Source organism: Labrus mixtus, chromosome 11 (genome assembly GCF_963584025.1).
Source record: "Labrus mixtus chromosome 11, fLabMix1.1, whole genome shotgun sequence".
NCBI lineage: Eukaryota > Metazoa > Chordata > Actinopteri > Labriformes > Labridae > Labrus > Labrus mixtus.
Genome location: NC_083622.1, coordinates 7312414 through 7334229, shown reverse-complemented (window position 1 = coordinate 7334229; position 21816 = coordinate 7312414).

Sequence of the window (21816 nt, the reverse complement as noted above, 5' to 3'; positions counted from 1 at the left end):
ACATTTTGAGAAACGCACAAACATTTATTATTCTTATTATTTTTCCTTCAGCGCCACCATACCACATTCAGACTTTACAATACCTAATTCAGTGTGCAATTCCTGCGTCTAGATGTCCTGTGGCTCCTTTCCTGCATGTCACTTTTCCACTCTCTCCCTCCCTCTCATCTTGATTTCTGACTCTACACTCTGTCCTGTCTCTAAAATAAAGACATAAAAAGCCCCAAAATAAACCTTAAAAAAAAGAAACTGTCTGTTTAACATCCACCTGCTCTTTGACCCAGACTGTAGTCGTCTCACCGCAGCCCTCCTCTTTAACCACTAGATGGCAGCAGACAGTGTAAACAGCAGCTCTGCGGTTCTTATGAAATCATTGCCTTCAAACAGGCAACCTTGTGTTTTGACTGTACAATGCCCTCCAGTGTTTGGCACAGGAGCAAAAAAAACAAGACGCGCTCTGAGCAATATGGAGCTCATTATTGGGAGAATAAACGGATCATTTCTATAAAAAAAATGGAGCAGTATGAAAACATTCTGAGGGGGACGGTCAGACATCTTTGGATTCTCTCCACCAGAGACATTTTAAACTTTATTATTTTTAAAGTGACAGACCTTCATTCTTAGAAAACAAAACACCATTCTTCTCTTTCATCTGTGTGAATGCCTCACATACTTTTCATGTGTGAGTACACTCTGTTCCTATGCATCATTATTTACAGCACCTTAGAGATAAGAAGGACAACAACAAACAAAGGTGTGCTCAGCGCTCTTTTGTTTTCTTTTTGTAGCGCTGCATGCTAATCTGCATGTTTCTCCGAGGTGTGTGAGAACAGGTGACTCCCGAGTTCTCACACTTTTCCACCTTCAGTCTTCTTGTTTCTGCAAGTCTGCACATTCCTGTTCAACAGTCGGATGGGATCTGCTGCACCTGCTGCATTTGCATGAGTGATGAGTTTGTGAAAGACATGAAGAAGAGACGGGTGTCAGATTACTGTAGTGGAGAATCATAACATGTGCACATGTATGCAGGTCATAAAAACAATGTGCTGTTTATAATAACAGGAATTATAATAAAATGTATGTACCAGAAATGATTTGCCTTTTTCGATCAGTCTGGATAACCCCCCGACATCCCTCTGTCAGGACTTTCCTTTTTTTGTCTGAACTTTTCTCTAGAAAGGAAAGAGCAACAATAAAAATATAAAATTTTACGGCCTTGGGAAATTCCACAGACAATTTCGGGAAGTGCAGAAGATCCCATCAAACATCCAACTCATGAGACAGGAGTGTCAAAGTTGGAGGAGTGGATCCAAAGATGTAAAAAAAATTCAAACGGATTCAAAATGAAACATAAACGGTGACTTTCAAGTCAACTTTCCTCGACACGCCCGCCGACACGGTCAAAAAACTATAATGCCTCCAAACACACACCTCAATCCAATTACCTGGAGCCTTGACTTTATGCACAGTTTAAGCCAGGACTCCACCCAGTGGTCAGTGTCGGTATTACACTCTAATGCAGATTCACAGTGTTGTGTTGGGTTTCTTGCAATGATCAATAAAATCGTGTTTTGGCTCCAACACGTCATTTTCAAACATGCACTCCTGATTCGTCCTGATTGTTCACACATGCACCTCACAGTGAGAGACTATCCCTGTCAGACGTGATGGAGGCGGGACATGACGGAAACAGAACGATGCAGAAGTGTCGGCCGAAGCAACTGAGTCTTTTATTTTAAAGATGCAGTGGATAGTGTCCGAAATCAGGGAGAGAGAGAGAGCGAGAGAGAGAGGGAGAGAGAGAGGGGAATGACCTACGGGACAGGAGTCACAGGTCAGATTCAAACCTGGGTTACCCGCCTGGACCACGGTACCTTTGTACGAGGGGCACAAGCGCTAAGCTACCAGTGCCCCGAAGCCACAGATGATCATTTAGATGATTATTTTGGCATTCATTTTAATACTACGTGTTCGCCACATTCCATGCATCAGTGATGTGATTTTAATCTATGGTCATGCGCCCGCTGCGGGATACAAACCTCATCACCCTCCTGGTCGCTGGCGGTGAATTCCCCTCGATATTTCCGGCTGCATTCTCACATGCATGCTGCACATCAACTCACTTCGACTCTGCACGGAAAATGTACGAGGAAACTGGCACGGCAAAAATTGTAGGTAGAACCGGAGGGATAAATTCACGTGCAGAACGTTTCAGGGAGATTTTTGCAAGTTTGAAAGCACCTTTATATAACGAGTGGCTGTCAGCCAATCACATTCTCCACCTGCAAGACGAAAGCATCAATATAATTTGATTTACTGCAGCATACGGGAGGCTCCAAGATAGAGAAGTAAAACATTTTGATGGCAGAAAATGTAAAAAAAGAAAAACTTCAATAAACTGGAAAACAATCAACGCACAGAAACAATGCATGCTCAGATAGAGCGGGAAAACACTGAGGCCTGTTCGTGCAACATAAATATACCTGTGCTCCTCTCGGCTGCAGAACGGAAAGAACAATATCTCAAACTTTCAGAATTTAAAACAGATCTATCCGGGTTGTTGTTTTTTTTTCAACTTGAACTTTTAAACTCTTAAATTTCCTCTTAAAGTTTGATGCAACTGAATGACGACATAATTTCCTGTATCTGATTGCTGCATCACTTCACCGGAGCTCAGTCGAGTCCACACCGAGCAGCAACACATTCAAAACCAGAGAGTCGATTTCAAGGCTGCACCGTCACATCACCTGCCTCCAAGAGCTTCGTTTTACGTTAATTTGTCGCTAAATCTGCACGAAAAACAATCTCTGAAACCGCCAGGGAGGAATAATTAAAATGCCTCGGAGGTTAAGTTGAGTCAAAGCTGTCACACTTTGTACTTGAATGTCCATAAAGTCAATAAAACCGGCATTGTTTTATAGCGGTGCTGCAATCAAATGTGTGGACATACAGTACGTTGTTCCCTCTCAAGGTCAGCTTCCTCTGACTCTCACTTTCAGTTTGACGCAAACTTTAAAAAAAAAAAAAAAAAAAAAAAAGGTCCTGACTCCTTCAGATGTTTTCCACTAGTTTAGAGTCTAAAAAAAGAATCAACAAATATCCAGAAGACCCTCATGTATGTGTGTGTGTGTGTGTGTGTGTGTGTGTGTGTGTGTGTGTGTGTGTGTGTGTGTGTGTGTGTGTGTGTGTGTGTGTGTGTGTGTGTGTGTGGTTTGTGCGTAGGTGTTTCTTGTTAATGAGTCACCACACAGCGAGGGGAACCAGAAAAACAACAATGTAAGATCGAGAGAGATAGAAATGAAGATTTGGGGAGAGATGTGTTGACAGATCTTTGAGTGTTTCATACAAAAACTGAAAGTAAACTCTTCTGAGCTCATGCAGACACACACACACAAAAAAAACACGAGCTGAAAACACTCAAAGTCTGACAACCAACGCAGACAGATGTGGCAACCCAGGGAAAGAAACCCACAGTGTCATTTGAGGTGATGCAGAGACACTTCCTGTTGCTCTGCTGCTGCGTATGAAGACATGCTAAACAGACTCAAACGATAACACCGACAGAATGAAACAGAACAAAGCTAAGTGGTCGTATCGCAGCGGGAGGGAGAAACCAGAGACTCAAAGCTGGACTCTCTAAATCCTGAATCATCTTTCTGGCACATGTGAATCTGGTACCCGCCTCCTAATCACAGGTTTAAAAATCTGAAAACGTGAGCGAGGCCACACATGACGACAAACCATGACCGATTTAACAGTTTAGTTCTTTTAGCGTGCAGAGCAACGAGATCAATCATTAATCATCATTTGTATAACGCCAAATTCATAACAACTGTTATCTGGAGACGCTTTTTTAAAAGAGCATACGGGATAATCTGCAGGAAGGATTTCTCCTTTGCATTTCTTGTGTTCCTGTTGTCCACACTTCCTCAGCAGACCCTCAGCACCCCCCTGCATGCAGAGTTTAGACTTCTGCCGACAGGGCGGAGGTTCACTTATGTAAGGAGGTCGAAATTAAATAGATACCTGAGGTGGTTTGTTCCATCAGCTGTTGGGTTTTTAAATAAGCTGTAGGCATTGTTGCATGGATACTTTTACTATGGACTTTTGTCCTTTATCTCACTCACGTCCATCATGGTGATATCCATGGTAGTTATGTTTTATATGTATTTATGTCATTGTGCTGTAGTCTTGACTCGGTCTAGATCCCTAAATGTCTTGGTCTTGTCTCGGAGCACTCTGGTATCAGGTAGTGTGATCTTGACTAAAAACCTAATGTGACCTGTGTGTAATGTTTTAATGTTTCTTAGTTTGTTGTCACTGTGTTGTGCAGTGTCTTTGTGTTCCTGAAAAGCGATTTATGTTTATGTTTATGTTATGTACAATGTTTTATTTATTTTTTTACCAGGAGGATATATTTTTCATTTCATGGGGACTTTACATGTCAGGTTGCTAGGGGCGACGGATCGGGTTTTCTCTCGGTTTCAAAGGAAGTCGAGGGGGACTCTCCCCTCGTATTCAAATACCAGAGTCCCTGGGGTCGAAAGCAAACCAACAACACAGACCTTCTCTTCTGTTTTTTTTTTTAATAAACAAAAAGGTCATAAATATCCAATATCTTTTCCTCGGAGCCGCTGCTCGTCCCCCAACCCCCCCCCCCCCCCCCCCCGCAGCATCGTTTCCTCTTACGGACTGGAAACCGGACGTTAAACTGAGGCGCTTCCTCATTCACAGAAATGAGGACAAACGTCATTGGAATTCTCCTCAGTGCATTGTTTTGGGGTTTTTTTTCACCACTAGGGGGAGCACATGAGTTTGTTTCCAGTGACATTTATCCAAGTGGACAAAAGGTCTTTGTCTCGCAGAGAATGCAGCCCACTCTCCTGCCCCTCCTCTGTGTGTGTGTGTGTGTGTGTGTGTGTGTGTGTGTGTGTGTGTGTGTGTGTGTGTGTGTGTGTGTGTGTGTGTGTGTGTGCGTTACGTGCTGAGCGTGATCACACTGAGGGTACATTCGGCCGTGTTGACAGGACACACAAACCCCGTCCTTCACTGCCTTCACGTTGTGTTTGTGATGTTCCCGCTGGAGAGGTTTTCATTTGAGGGAGAGAATATCAAACAAACCACATGAGACACATTCCTCTGTGTCAGACTCTTTGCTGACTGCACTGATGTAACCTCAAAGCCGGCCTGAACCCGTCTGCGGAGCGCCGTGCTAAGTCTCTCTCACTTGGTCTGTAAACACACAGAACAAAATAATGCCCAGTCAGGCGGCGTTGTTGCACAGTGCATCTGTGTGAGGAAGTGCTCTGCTGAACTCATGATTTGAACAGAAATTATTCAGATTGAAACGATTACAGAGAGGAGTGGTGCTGCTGTGTCATCCAGCCTTGAGATGATATCAGGCTGTAAACCAATGTAATTTACTGTAAATGTGGCAAAGGCTAAACTTGTTTATAGTTTAGGTAAGCTGATGATAAGATTGAACGAGGAGTGTCTGCAGCAAAAGGTTAAAGGTGACAGAGAGTTCGGGACACCTGGATGTCTACAGTGAGGAATGAATGAGCGGTTTAGTGGCACATTTTAAAACGTTGTTAAAAATATTCTTAATAAGAAAGTTGAAGCCCGCACGGACACCAAGCTTGACCTTGTGCCGCGCTCAGCTCATCGCAGCGCAGAAATATGTTCTAGCACCGGATTTGAGGGTGGCGTGCGGCGCCCATGGCATCCTATCTGAAGATGTTTATTTTTAACAGAGCTTTCTTCCTATCACTCCAAGCTTGAACTCGTGTAGCCGCTGGTGCACACTTAATCTACAAAGACCTCCCGAGCGCTTTAAGTCGTTATGTTCTCAATCATGGCTGATAAGTTCAGGTCCTGTACACGACTCCAAGGCCAGAGCCAACTCCCTCCGACTGCCACGACATGAGCCTTTAAAGCCTCTGAAAACTTTATGACCTGTAGGTGAGGCAATCTGAGTGTTGGCTTATCATAAAAGTGTAGGATGTCTTATTACTTAATGGTTATCTTACAAAAGCCTCCTGTGGACACATGGTGAGAACTAGCATGTATGCTGAAACACTTAAAAAATGCATCTGGTTCTTGTAATGTAACTGTGATGTCCATGTCAAATAAAGTCTTAATAATAATATGACCAGTTTGATCTATGATATGATTTCATATTTATCCTTTTTGTCCATTTTAGAAAGTCATTTCAACATCCTTATGGAATTCATGGTTATTATTTAAAGGAGCAGTATGTAATTCTGACACCTAGTGTTTAAAATGGGTACTGCAGTCCAAATTCAAAACATCATAGAGAGCTGTATCCACCCGCCCCCTCCTCTCTAGAGTCGATGCTCACTCAGGTTGCCATGTGGTGGACTCTGAAGCTTCAGTGTTTATCCAGCTCTGCATCGGTCTGTAAACCTTTCTGTGTTCTAACCTCTCTCCATTTTTCAAAAAGCATCTCCAATATTGATCCTAGTTTGAGCGCGTTTCTGCTCGTGGAGCTTATTAGAAACATGCAGAGGCTTTTTAGGTCGGGTACAATCACTTCTATCTGAACCACTTCTCTTGCCCGCTTCCATCGCTGCAACACCTGTTGGTTTGACCTGATAACTGCTCTCATATCTGGCAAACCGAGGGGCGTCCAAAACGGGCCTTAAAGAGTTGTTTGTGTACACATGCACCTCACAAGCGGGGTCACTCAGTGGCGATAAACTAGAACGTGGCGCAGAAGAAGAGCTCCAGTCTGACACAAACATATCTCAGTAACTATGAAGCTCTACACGGGAACAGTAAGTGCGTTGTCACGTTTCTGGACTGATTACTTAGAAACATTTCTTGCATCGTTGCGGTGACCTGAACTGGTTTAAGAAGATTGCGATCACTTCCGGTGTAACGTGAGGACATGATTAGCTCCATGATTAGCTCGTGAACATTGTGAACAGATTTGTCACTTTGAGGTGTGGCAGAGGTCACCAATATGTTCCAGCTGATTCACACAGGAAGTCCTCTCTTACCCTCGGGATGAAAAAGTTCTTTAATGTGTTTAAATGTTACAGCACAGTGGTCCACGATCGGCCTCCTAAACAGCTTTTAAACTGATTCACACGGACTCATGTGAAGGGGTTAAAGACCAATCCTCCAACTCATGTGAAGGGGTTAAAGACCAATCCTCCAACTCATGTGAAGGGGTTAAAGACCAATCCTCCAAAAGTAAATTCCTCGTTTAGTATTTTTTAAATGCTGGAGGAGAATGCTGTCTGACAAGTTATTTTAATGTCTTCTTTAGGGTTAGGGCGCCGCCTGCCTCTCCCACAATGAAACTGACGGATCGACAATGAATACGTTTTTTTAAATGAGTTAATTAGTTAAATTAGTAAGTAGTGGACGAAGCAGCAGAGTCCTCTATACGACTCTATAATGAGAATATTTGTCTTTCTATCAATGCTAGTGGTTAAAAACATACTGGAGAACAGGAAACATACATTGGACTGTAAATATGTTTATTTCTGCTTTAAATACCTGCGTTTAATATGAGTCTTTATGAGACTTGAGGGGCTTTTGGGTCCAGCCTCAAGTGGACACTCGAGGAACTGCACTTTACTACACTTGGCTCTTTTTTGTTAAGTTGTCGTTTGGTTAAAATAACGTTTGAGTTCCAGGGTTAACAACTATCAAAGGGTTTTATTGCCGGAACAAAAACAGGATAAGGATGGAACGCACCGATTCTAACAGATACTGAAGTTCACAGCTGAAAGATGCTGCTCGGCTGGTTTAGTTTCTGAATTCTCTTTTAGCAGGAAACACAAAAGGAATGTCATGAATCAGAGATAAAGATGGAGGCTGTTTATGAAGGTAAAACAAGGCTTTTAAATATCAGCACTCAGTGATTTAAGACAGCAGAACTGCTGACTCACTCCTTTTTTCAGGGTTGTTTTTGAAAACAATGACGGTAAACCAGCAGCTCCCAGACATTCCTTAATGGGACAGAAGAAACCGTAAACACATGAGTCGTCCCTCAAGTGAAGGTGTGTTCCCAGAGGAGATAAGTTGGTTATCATGGAAGATCACACTCATCTGCATGAGAAGGACATCTCAGACATGTCGAGGCAAACCCAGTACCTTGATGCATCACTTTGTCACGCTCACCTTTTACCTGTGCATAACCACATTACTGAGTGATGTGTAAAGGCCTGCCATTGAGGGTGACATCATTGTCACCGTGGTAACAGAACAAGCAAGAAAGTTTGTAATATGATGAAACAAAAGTGTAATGAAGCTCCGAGCTTCAGATGAGTTTTACATGACAGCATGATGAGTTCATTGCACTCAGATTAAGTAAATAACAAGACAGAAATGGAGCCGGTTCAGAATGTAGACTTCCCGTCGTCTCTATGTTTAAAAAGGCATTTGTCATGTTTCCCTCTGTTGGGGGCGACTCCAGTGGTTGAAAACAGAAGTCTGACTGTGTTGGCGGCGTTTTCACACACGCACAAAACTCCTGAAATTGTCCCGAAAATGTTCCGGGTGAGCTGGATGTGTGACCGCAAACTTCTCACCTGAACTTTAAAGTCGACCTATTCTGCCGATCAGAACTCACATACAGTGTGACGATGCTGGATGCCCAAAGTAAACACGGGCAAAGTTTCAGCTCATGAGGTAAACGTATGTTGGAGTGATCCCAGGATGAGTCTGCAGAGGGCGCTAAACGGCTTGTTCAAGTGACAGTATACCGATATGAAACCAAGAGTTTCACCAGACGGCTTCAAGCCTCTTACAAAGGCTCTCTTCTCGCAGCACTGGAGAGCAGCCCTCTCCTGGCAGCCCTGCAGTGTTTTGCATCCCCTGGAAGGCTTCCAGAGAGCTGGCCAATCCGAAGAAAGTGGACACATGGGGAGGGGGGCCTTAAAGAGAGAGGAGCTGAAAATAACTGTTTCAGGCAGAGGCGGAAATGCGGCTTTTTACCATCGACTGTAAATATGAATCTTTGAAGCCTGAGTGACGTCACCCGTCTGTTCCTGCAGGGGGCGCTGGAGTCCCATCGATGGCGGTCTCCATGCTGGAAATGCTGTCTCAGCCTAACTTTCAGTCAACCTAACGACAGGCTGAGAGCTGGAGCTGAGGCGGGTTTTAAACCTCCTGACAAACTGTTACACCGCGCTCACCTGTCAATCAGGTCAGCTACACACCTTATTGTGAATAACTCTTATCCTTCATCAAATCAAAACGGAGCAGTTTTTAAAGAATGTACAGTGTGTACCAGTGATTACAATAACTAATCAGACCTATTTGGTTTTTTGAACCAGGCTGTAAACATGTTAACTTATGCTGAAAACAGGCTTTTTTAGAATGGGTGTGTATGTGACTTCCTGTGCTCCTGAAGCCAGCCTCTAGTGGACACTCGAGGAACTGTAGGATTTAACACTTCCGCATTGACTTTAATTTTCAAGACCGGAGGTTTTTGCTTGGTTATTAACTGACATATCAGCCAGAGCTGATATGTGAACGTAGACGGAAATATTCAGGACCCTAAGGTGCTTCTAATTGCAGATTTTTATGGTTTTTATCATTTTATTCTTTTAGCATTAAGGTCGTCTCTCAGAGCGAGCAGGCCGGTTTCCTGTCCTGCACTTTGTCGTCTACAGGGAGAGAAGTTCACAAAGGTTATGTGAAAGAACTTCTGCTTTCTGTTTTACAATCATTCAACTTCAACTTCAAATAACTTCATCTGTTAGGGACTTGTGTAAAAGAGCGTCAGCACAAAAACAGAAACCCACACAGACAAGAGGCTGTATTAAAAGCATGATCTTAAATTACTGTTATGAGAGGTTTAAAGAGTGGTGTCATGTTTGAGACGGTCAGCTGAGGCAGTTTGTTGTTGGTCACCGGAGCGTGTTTGTGTGTCAAAGGTCACCAAAGATGAACTCATGACTGAAGAGTCAGGAGGATGTTCCAGTTACTCTTCCAACACTTCACTGTGAATTTCCAAGTTTTCAAACGCTGGTGTGAACACGTCTCACAGCTGTCCTGTCCATTTCATAGGTTGGCGGAAGCAGCCGATAAGCGAGCGGTAAGTGTTTCAAATCAAAGGAGTGAGATGCTCAGAAGTCACGTGACTTTGCTTTAATAGATAACAAGCATGAAGCACAAACATGTTTTCCGATCCAGCTGGTTTTTGATGTTTTGCGCCAAACAAAGACTTTCATAATTGACATTTCATCTCACGTGATAACCGCTTGATCCACCGCCGCTGGAGTCCACGCCGCTCAGAGTCAAGCGGGTACAACGCAATCAGAGCGCTTACATGATGTTTAGGAACAGTGGATTTATTGAGACTAAAACTGGACTTCTTTCCATATTTTAGAAAAAGGATCAAGACGGTCGCTTCTGCAGAAAACTAAACGGACATTATAAAAAACAGGCCTCAGCGGTCTGTGAGTTGAGGAGGCGTGTGGTCCCCGGGCCGTCGCCGAGGCGTCGAGGCCTGATAAAGTTGAATGAGTGAAAAGCTGAATGGAGCCAGACAGGGGAGGCATGCGTGGCGTTCAGGGTCACGTGGTGGATCGCGTTTCCTTTGTCTCCGAGCCCCACAGCCCGCTTTGTCTGAACGAGGGGATCCGATTTCCCCTCGTCTTTGATGTCTCCTCCTCCCACGCTTCCACGCCTCCTCTCTCCAGCCCTTAAACCCTCTCCTCCCCCCCAAATACCAACCGCTCGCCCTCCCACACAGCCAAACACACACACACACACACACACACACACACACTGAAACACTTGGCCATGGCTTACCACTTACGGGAAACCCGACTCAAGGCTGCATCTGGAGGTGCCTGAACGCCTCGTCCAATGACTGCATACATAACAAATTCAGGAGAAGAGAGACGCCATCAGCTTTACGCTTAAGGAGCAGAAAAGAACCAAAACTATTCTGCTGATGTTAAAGAACTTTACAGGGACTCTTATCTCAGCCTGTTGTTGCTGGAAACAATAATAATAGATTTTATTTTTTATGCACAACAACATTAAGGAGTCTTCTGCTCTCAGTCTGTCTGTTTCTTGATTCTTAAAATGCAGAACTGAAATTCTCCGGAACCTCAGACAAAGATCGTCTTATGAGGAGAAAGACTTCAGAACAAATGATGAATCTAAGGAGGAGAAAGTGACAAACGGTGCTGGGTAACGTTACTTTCAGGATCACTGACATTAAAAAGTATTTGTTTACGTTGCTGCATCTCATACTGAGAAAAGTTAAGTGTCTTCTTAAGATTTTTTTGGGGGGCTTTTTGTGCCTTTAATGTAGAGATAGGACAGTGGAAATCAGAGAGAGAGAGAGAGTAGGGAATGACATGCAGGAAAGAGGCCACAGGTGGGATTCGAACCCAGGCCGCCTGCTTGGAGGACAACAGCCCCCTTACATGGGCGCACACTAACCACAGCGCCACACTGGGCCCGATCACAAGGAGCGTGTCTCGCCGTTGCTTTGCTCTGAGACGTGGAGGAGGGACAAAGTCAATAAGCAGAAGTGAAGCCTCCTACTTTGATTTGATTGGCTGCTTCGGCCAAAAGAGAAATCGACGAGTGCTGCGACTCCACGCCATGAGGTGAAAAGTTGAAAATGTTTTCATCTGTTATGTCCATAAACCGCTAGAAGAAAACGTGTCTCACAGCAGCAAAGAAGAGCGCCTGGGGAGAACAGCGGTTGTGCCGGCGTTGCTTTTCTAGCGACGCGTCTCCGTGTGATCGGGCCTCTTAGTGTACCTCTGAGTTATGAAACATTAAAGGCCTTCTGCGATCTTTATAATGCGAACAATCTGATAGTGATCTGTGCAGTTTTAGGACCCGCTATTTTATGAAAACTATTCAACGCAGGATCGTAAACATTTCACCATGATGTGTGTGATGTCCAAACATTCAAAATAAAAAAGACATTTCCACAAACTTTCAAGTCTGTTCTTTGCCATCTCACACAAACGCACACTGACACACCTGACCTGACCAGCCAGACCAACTTCCATACTTTGGTCCGCACCGGGACTTGAACCCGCGACCGTCCAATTTCCAACCCAAGTCCCGACATGACTGAACTTCTGCCTTCCTTAAAGTAATGATGCTTTCACACAAAACTGCTGACAACTTCCTGGAGTTTTCCAGGCGAGCTGCATGTGTGAACAGAGAATTCTTCACCCCAACTTTAAGGTTCAAGGTTCAAGGTTTCTTTATTAGTACCGAAGGGTAAATTTGATGTGCAGACAGGAAATGAGCGTTTACAGAGATGAATACAACATATTAGGAAACATTAAAACATTCAAACAAACAAAAATTACCTTTAACGATTTACCTAGAACCTTCCCGGTCAGCCCCCAGGTGAGTTTACTTCGCGAGGTCGGGGTGAGCTGATGCGAGAACGCAGCAGGAAATATTCAGGAAATGTACCACAAGAGAGCAACGAGCAAGCAGAAGGTTTACATTTAAATCTTCTGCTTATTCTTCGCCCTGTATTTCATCACTTCTATAAACGCTCCAGGTTAAAATGACAGACCCAAACTAAACAAGCCGTCAGCTGTCAGTCGACGTAGAATTTTTGCAAGCAAAATATTTACATTCAGAGAGTGACCTAAATTTCCATATGGCCCGTCTATGGGGGGATAATCCATCTTAACGATCGCCGGGCATCTCCATCTAATTTATGCCTCAAAACAACATGTGGTATGTAAAGCATCCCTTTGATTGCATTGTTGTGGGGGCTTGTGCTGTCAGAGGTAGCGGGGGCCGCGGGTCCGCCAGCCAGACTGCCCGGGGTCAGCGGGGCCTCTTCCCCGCACACAGCCCCTTCGCTATTGAGGCAGCGTCCTTCCTGCAGCCAGGCTGATGTCAGGGCCGAGGAATGTGGAAAACAGAGCACACTGGGGGGCCTTGTTCTCCCACAGTGAATAGTGCTCGGGCAGGAATCCAACCACATGCCACACACACACAGCCTGAGACGGAGCGAGGGGGGCGGGGAGGGAGGGACGTCGAGGGGAACCGAGGAGGACAGACTGAGAAAACCAAATCTAGCAACCTGCAAGTAGTGTGAGGTAATACAGTTTCATGTTGTTTGTTCTGGATTATATGGTTAGACGGAACGTCTTGTTAGATTTTAAAGTTGAATCACAACCGTTAAAAGAAATTTCCAACCCTTCCTGGAAAGATTGTTTTCAGTGTTTAATCTCAGGAAGCTGTGAAGTTATCCTAGAGGAGGATAAGCGACCCCCACTCATTCCACTCCCAAAAGAGCCAGCAGTGATATCATGAAGTGACCTGGCATCTCTCCAGCGAACAGACCACACATTTCCAGACCTGGTCCCAACACAGAGAGAGATACTGTGTTCTGTTTTAAAGCTACTGATTAGCTCAATAACTGATATATTTCAATCACTTCAGATATTAATTTTATACTTTTAAAGCACAAAGAGCAGTTTTTTTGAAAGTCTGACTTGTGCTTTTTGCAGGCGATGCTTGAGAATAATCAGAGAATGAACAGACATTGATCTGTGCCGACTTTCTAAGACAATGTTTGATGTGTTTTAATTGTTTGCACCTGACCGGAGCTGCACGGCGACAGTCACTGACCTTTGCACATCATGTGAGGTAAGAGAGAACGGAGATGTGTGGAGACGTTTTTCTTCTTTTTTTTACTCGTCGGTAAGACACAACATGTTTCTGTCATTTCAAACCTAAAAGCAGAAAGTCACAGCTCGTCTGTCTCAAAGCAACACGTCAGCTCAGTCACCATAAGTCACAAGTGTCCCGACAGTACCACAGACTGTATAGAACATGGACGGAGTCTCAGTGACATCACCCGATGTTTTCTGAGGTGGAGTTTTGAAGCCAAAAGAAAATGTTTTCCCAACCTCACTTTTGGTCAAACTATGAACAGGCAAAGAGGAGGAGCTGAACACACATCACAGGAGAACTACTTCCTGTCTGTGTCAAAACAGGAGCATTGACTTGGGTGGCAGCAAACGACGCCGTAGAGCGCTATACGCTGACGGGCCGTAGTGCGCACGGACTTTGTGGAAATTGGAAGGTAGCCCTTAAAAATCAAATCAGATATTTAAAAAAAAAAAACTCCTTCCCCCGTACAGTGTGAACCGATAAAGAAATGAGCTATTCAGAACAACATCTCAATCAGGAATCATCCTTAAACCGAAAACAGTTTCTCAGATTCACCCTGAGCGTGACATCAGAGCAACATGGCGGCTGTGGGAATATTGTGTGTGAACAGAAACAGAAAATGCCTCTGACAGTTTTGAGGAACTCTCCGACTTTAAAACCTAAAAAATCCCCAGAATAACGATCACATTGATGTCTAATGATAAGGACAGAGCGGGCGAAGTCGGCGGGGACTTTTCCCAGAGGATTCAGCGCGACACAAAAGAGTGAATGATTCAGAGCGGGAACAGAAAGAGATGATGAAAGCGAAAGGAGGGCGACTGTTGACAGAACAACAAAGACGAGGCTCGCTTCAAAGCCGCCTCTGGCAAATGTTCTTGATCCGAGTTCAAATCATGCAAATATCAGAAAAAAAGCTTCAAAAAGCCCTGAAGGCGCCGGAGCAGAAGTAAAACACGTCTTGTTATGATCTCGGAGAGTTTTCTGAAGGAGTTAAAAAAAGAGATAAGAGTGAGACGGGATAAAGAAAACACGCAGATAAAGCATGCGGACTAATTAAAGTCGTCAAAACAGACATCACAGAACCTGTTGAGCCGAAGTCAGACGCAGAAACACGATGATATCAGCAAGAAAAACAAACAAACATAGAAGCAACATGGAGGGAAGAATAAAGCCATGTGTGTGTTTTGGTGACACTTAACAACCAATTCATCAAACTCGCATGACGTCTCCCTTAATAGAACGAGGATGTCTTCACAGGCGTTATTTTTATTCCATTACATCAGACACATCCAGTCTGGGACAAAGTGTTCACATGAACATCTCAGCGATGAGACACGATGTTCTCATCCAGGCTGCTGCTTTATCGACCGTCTCTGCGGAACAACGTGTCACCCAGCAGCACTGTGACCTCAGAGGATCCCCGTGGATGATACTGTGATGTTTTATACGCCTTCAGAAAATCAACAAGTTGAAAGATTTTTTTTTTTTTTTTACTGTCTTAAAGGGATAGGTCGGTATTTTTGAAGTGGGTTTGTATGAGGTGTCTCAAACTTGATTTATTAAAGCAGCTTTCAGAAGAATTCAACTGCAGCTCAAACTTCTTTACAAAAACAGAGACTCAGAGAGTAACGGACGCAAAGATAATCGGGCTGATTTTGGGCCCATCCCCCCTCTAATACAACTCAAAAAGAGAGAAGAAGAACATACTCACTGATTCCTCCACTAAAGGAGATCTATTGTACCCTCACTCAACATTAATGATGTCAGTCTGGGACATCTGTTGAGTTGTGTTGTGAGATGTGTCGCTCTAAAACCTCCTTATTTGTCTGATACCTGGCAAACCGAGGGGCGTCCAAAACGGCCGTGTGGGGGGGGGTCAGCCTTAAAACCGCCTACCTTCTCTGGTCCAAACAAATCCAGAGCATTCAGGACCAGAATCTAAAGTTAGAAGGAGGACATACTGGCTGCTGCATTGTTGTCAGAGAAGCCAGCACTTCAACAGAGCATGTTTCCTTAATGTCTGATCATATAGTAAGGTCACTTTATCATCTCACTCACTACACATCTCACTGATTGGACCTTTAAATTTCTCCGTTTCAACATTTCACACGTCGTCTTTGTGCTACTGTTGGTTAAATATGGAGTTAAAATGATTTGGAATAACCACAGTCTGTTTTTATTTACATTTGACACAACGTCCCGACTGACTAAAGGGTTGTAGAGTTTTGATGATATGAGGCGACCACGTGAACATGTGTTAGTTTTGAATAAGTGGACGTTAGGACATCCCATCCTGACTGTTCCTGCTCAGATGTTATATTTATGTAACGTGTTTCTGAAGCAGAATACGTAATCTGAAAACGCCCGGCGGCACTCCTTCAGATTTTCCTGCTGCGCCGTTCTTGCTGTAGTATGTCATCAGGACGGCTGGGAGTGGAGCCAGCTCCTGACCTCCTTCCATCTCATGAACCTCCCCTGTTATTGTAAGGCCCAGTCACGTCTGATGGGATTACATCCACTCTTATGTAAGGCTCAGCAAGTCCAGACATGCACTACTCCCCAGTCACCTCAGCCCTCTGCAGGAATCTGCCTCGCTACAGCGCTGCAGAACGAGATGTTCCCAACGAGTGATGCAGCATTAATGAGGAATGTCAGACAGCAGCAAAACAACCTGCAGGTCTGCACGTCTCGTCTCTTGTCCTGCACACTGAAGATAACGTTCACATATTACAGGACACGTCAGGTCAGGAGGAGAGCTTGGTGTTTACCTTCAACTTCTTTGTGCATTCTTCAGATTTTTCAGGAACTTTAAAATCTGAAAAATAAAGAGAAGACAGATGATTCATGCCTAAAATATCCTTTAAAACAAGCTCAGAATCAGGTGGATTACCAAAACAAAAGGTGGAAATATTCATGTCCAGGAAGTACGACTCCAAAATAAAAGTAGTGTTCATCTGAATTTTCTTCTAGCTCGTCTATGAGGTTCAAATGTGGCTTTAAGCGGTCCGGACGCCAGAAAAAAAACAACTGAATATACTGAATAAATAAATGCTTATTTACTGTTTACTTCAACAAATCAATCCAAATAAGTTTGATTTAATTATGACAACATTTGTGTAGGTAGCTTGATTGCAGATGAGTAGCAGGTTTGCAGACCTGATTGGTTGCAAGGCGTGTGGGTCCACACCCAGCTACACACACACACACACACACACACACACACACACACACACACACACACACACACACACACACACACACACACACACACACACACACACACACACACACACACACACACACACACACACACACACACGCAGGACAAATAAGAAAACACATATGTGATATGGCTTTTCACACTTGCAGAAATCTCCTGATATTTTCAGTCAGAGCATCATGTGTGAACACAAACAGCTGAATGTTTCTCTTCGAGGCTCCTCGTATTTATTCTGCAGAAAGTCAGAGTGAGCTGATGTGAGAACGCAGCAGGATGTAATCAGGAGAATTCACCTGGAGCGAGTGGGAGGGGGGTGGTGACCTTTATTCCCTGTGATCGCTGCACGACCATAGACTGTCTGCACGCCACCTCTACCATCTCTGTGCTCTAATGAACCTGCTGCATTATGTTTCCTGTTCTCCAGGATGTTCTTCTCCTCTCTTTAGTTCACATTGAGATTCTGTTCAACTACACGTAGCATTGATAGAAAGACACATATTCTCATTATAGAGTCGTATAGAGGACTCTCTTGCTTTATCCGCTCCTTCTGCGTTCAAGTCTTACATCAGGAGACCCCCCCCCCCCCCTCATCTGACAGGGATAGTCTCCCGCTGTGAGGTGCATGTGTGAAAAGATCAGGAGGATATCAAGAGCAGTTCTCCTGAAATGATCTAGATATTTTCAGGAGATCAGATGTGAAAACGGCTAGAGGGAATCTTTTTGCATTGGCCAGGCTGAAGATATCTCTCTAGTCGAGTGTTTTTTTTTTTAAGTTCACTGATGTCCTTGTGACTTTATTTTACAGCTGCAGTAAGAATCTCAAAGTCCATCTTGTGATGTCTTCATCAGCTGGTGGAAACATTTAACGACTACTTCACGACCTCATCACGGACAAAAGGCTCCTTTAGGTTGTGTAACGCTGATCATTTAGATAAAAACAAAAATAGGCTAACCCTGTTTTAAAAAGGCTTACACCCTCACAAACACTCTCATGATGCAACGCTCTATTATACCCGGCTTACAGTCTGAGATGTCTGCTGTTCAAAATGCATATAAACAGCACTTAAGGCGACGTCAGCTCTGCGGGCTTTGTGATTGGTTGACGCAACAGGAGAGCTCTTCAGTGGTTTTAAAAAAAAAAAACACACTCTTCTTTATTTCTCTGAAATCCTGCAGAAATCCCCTCCATAATCCATCAGACTCCCCCGAGACGTCCAACAACTGCAGAGAGGGTGAAAACACACACACACACACACACACACACACACACACACACACACACACACACACACACACACACACACACACACACACACACACACACACACACACACACACACACACACACACACACACACACACACACACACACACACACACACACACACACGTCCGCCCACAGGCCTGAATGCGGTTCTATTGAAAACATTTGGAGCAATTGAAAAGCTTTTGGGCAACGTGTCTGATTCCAGAATCATCATCGCTGGAGGATGACGGGAGGATTTAAGAGAAGTGAACGACACGGTGGATGGCGTTGAAGTCGGGAGCTGATTTGCATGTGTAAAGAAACGCACGTGAGAACAAAGAGCGGCAGAGTTTGATTCTAAAAATGAGACGTCCACCTACACACGTGTGAAATTAAAGGCACAGTCCATGTTGGAAGCCGTGCTACAGAACATTTAAAAACAGCACGGCTCATGCAACACTCCTCCACAGACAGCAAACGAGTTTATTTACGTTCAGATTCACATTTTTTCATCAGCAACACAAAATGTTTGGATACATTCAATACGGTGTTTTCAGTGTTGAAGCAGATTTCTGCAGAAAAAATAAAGTAAAAGCGTATCGTTGATGATAAACAGGAAAAACATGAAGAGATAAAAAAAAATCAAAGTTATGAGATTTCATAAGACATTCTGAGAAAGGACATAAAGTAGAATTCAAAATAATGGGATGAAGACATAATAACTTTTTATCTCATAAATATGATTTCATCCTTTTGTCAGAATCAGAATCACTTTTTTTAAAAGATGTTTTTATAGTTATTTTTCACTCTGTAGATTTGAGTTTCTTCCGCGTTTCTGAACTCTAAAAACTGAAAGGTCCGCCACCAGAATAATAACGTCACACTTTTTATACATTTCCTCACCAGCTTAAAGGGTTAAAAACCCCCCAATGATAAGAAAAGTCATTCTTCTCCGTCTTTTCCCTGCTCCACTTTTCAGAAAATGTGTGCTCAAACAAGCCGTTTGGAGATTTTCCCTTCATGACATCACAAAGGGCAGTAACCCCTCCCCCAGGTGGGTGACACTCCCACAGCTAGGTGTTTGTTCTGCCCTCTGAGTCTGCCTTCTCACCGTAAACAATAGGGCATGGAGCGAGAAAGCACCAAGACCACCCAAGCCCTTCCAGAGAGGGGGCATGGTCAGACACAGCTCATTTACATATTTAAAGGTACAGACACAGAAACAGCCTGGTTAGTTTAGTTTATTTTAATCGTTTATTTGAATCAGGGACAGTGTACAAAAAAACCATTAATCTCAGAAGAGAAGAGATGCTTTGTACCAGATTTAGCTAGCTAGCTAATGCTAATTTCCATCTGTTGTCCCTGGGCAGATTTTTTTTTTTTTTAATCAGGTGATGCAGAACAATACAAGACGAGTGAGGGACATGACAAGAGCAATAGTATGTAGGAGACAGGGGAGACACGACGATACAATGCACAGCATAGACAGAGACAAAACAGGCAAGCAAGGAGTAATAATAACGTTTAGCAATTTTGTATGTTGAGGGTGTTGAAGGGCCCTGCTTGTGTGTGTGTGTGTGTGTGTGTGTGTGTGTGTGTGTGTGTGTGTGTGTAATTCAAGTGTTCAAATGCTTTTTTTTCATTTTTATTCCTATTTTTCTCCTTCTTCTTTCCTTCATTCCATTTTTCTTTTCTTTCTTCTCCTCCTTTTTTCTTCTTTCCCCTTTCCTCCTTTCCTTCCCCTCTTTCTTTCTATATATATTATCATTTTTATTACTTCAGTCATTGTGTGGTGCGGAGGTGCCCCTGTCTCAGTTGCCCCCAGACCCTTCGGAGGGGGCCAGCTGATAGGGTTGCCTACTGCTACCCTCCCGCCAAGCTTGAACAACCCCCAGACCTGATGGGAGGGGATCTGTTTGTGTTGGTGCTCGGAGGTATCATCTGATTAAGGCACAGTATTTTTATCATTGCAATTTATTTATTTATTTTTTCCTTTTTTTAATGTATTTATATGTTTTTGTATTTGTTATTATTATCGTTGTCCTGAAGTCTATCCTTTTTTAACCTTAGTGTTTAAAGATGGATCACTCAGAGGATGGAGGCATATTCAAAACAAAGGGAAAGAAGAAAACTAGAATAACTGAGGAAAGAAATAAAAAAGAACAAAAGTGGGTAATGGACCATATCAATTGTGTTCCAGTGTAGTGTGTTGTTGGGTTATGTATTGATGACAGTAATATAAAGAGTGCAGATCATGTTGTAGTAATAATAATGTAATTTGTCCCTGGGCAGATGATGGCAACAGTAAAATACAAATCAACCAGTCATGCGCGCGAACAGACAGACAGACAGAGACACACACACACACACACACACACACACACACACACACACACACACACACACACACACACACACACACACACACACACACACACACACACACACACACACACACACACACACACACACACACACTTCATAAGAGAGAAGAAAGACATACAACAATTTACAGATATTAAAACATTATGTAAGAGTTTCCCTGAGATGTAAAAGGTTGTCGAGATGACACATTAACGCTGACAAGACTGATTACTTAAAATCAATTTTTTGACTTTGCGGGTGAAAGTGCAGAAGTTTGTGCAACGCTTAAGACTAGTTGGAAGATTATTCCAGTATACAGAATACTGCGCAGTGTTTGGAGATGAGTACTGAATGATTAACTGCATCGAAAGCCTTGCGCAGGTAGAAATACAGCACCCACCACCCCTCCTTTATCTACTTTTAATACTTTCAAGGAAGTAGCAACATGCCGGTTCAGTGGAACGGTTTGCTCGAAACCCAAATTCTGAGCAGGGCTGAAATAGAGGGGTTTATAGGCATGATCAAATACAGGACCAGAGTGGATTTAGAACGAGAAATGTTTTGTTTTGAGGAGCTCTGAGACTTATTTACACTGATTGAAGAGGAGGAGGATATGTCACCTTTAACACTGAACTAACACTCAGCTGGTGCAACAGGCCAATAAAGTGACAAACTTCACTCAGAATCAGAGTCCAATCAAACGGTTGGCGGTGTATCTAATATCAGCTCCTATAAAACAGGATGCAGACTAAAGACTTAGTTTCAGAAGGCTGATTCTCTTCGTTTTCAAGCAGAGGTGTCATTCCTGCAGAGAGTGCAGTCAGCTCTTATACGACATCGCAGCAGCTGCAAAAAGAAGATAAAAGAATGACATCAGCCTTCAGCAAACACTTTAAACTGAACAATCATCATCCATCACATGCAGACACCTGAGCTCACTGCTCACTGTTAAATAAAGTGACTGAGGTACTTATTATTCTAGATGATGCATCTTATTTCAAGACACTCGACCACTAAATGCTCTACAGCTAAAGCGTTAGTCGGTTTGTTTTGGAAGTAATCGTCCAGAGATGATATGTAAGAGAGTAGAGGTTTGAGAGAGAGAGAAACAAGAATATGAGACAATAATGTCAAGCTTTAAAAATATAGTAAAACCATCAATGTTCAGCAAACAGTAACAAACAGTACCAGGTAGAAATAAATCAACTATTAACACAACTGTGACTCCATTGAGAAGATCTGTGTGTTTTATTTCAAATATTGAAACTCCCACAGCTCTGCTGCCAATCAGATACTCAGATACTGATAAGGTCTGTAAACATCCGGG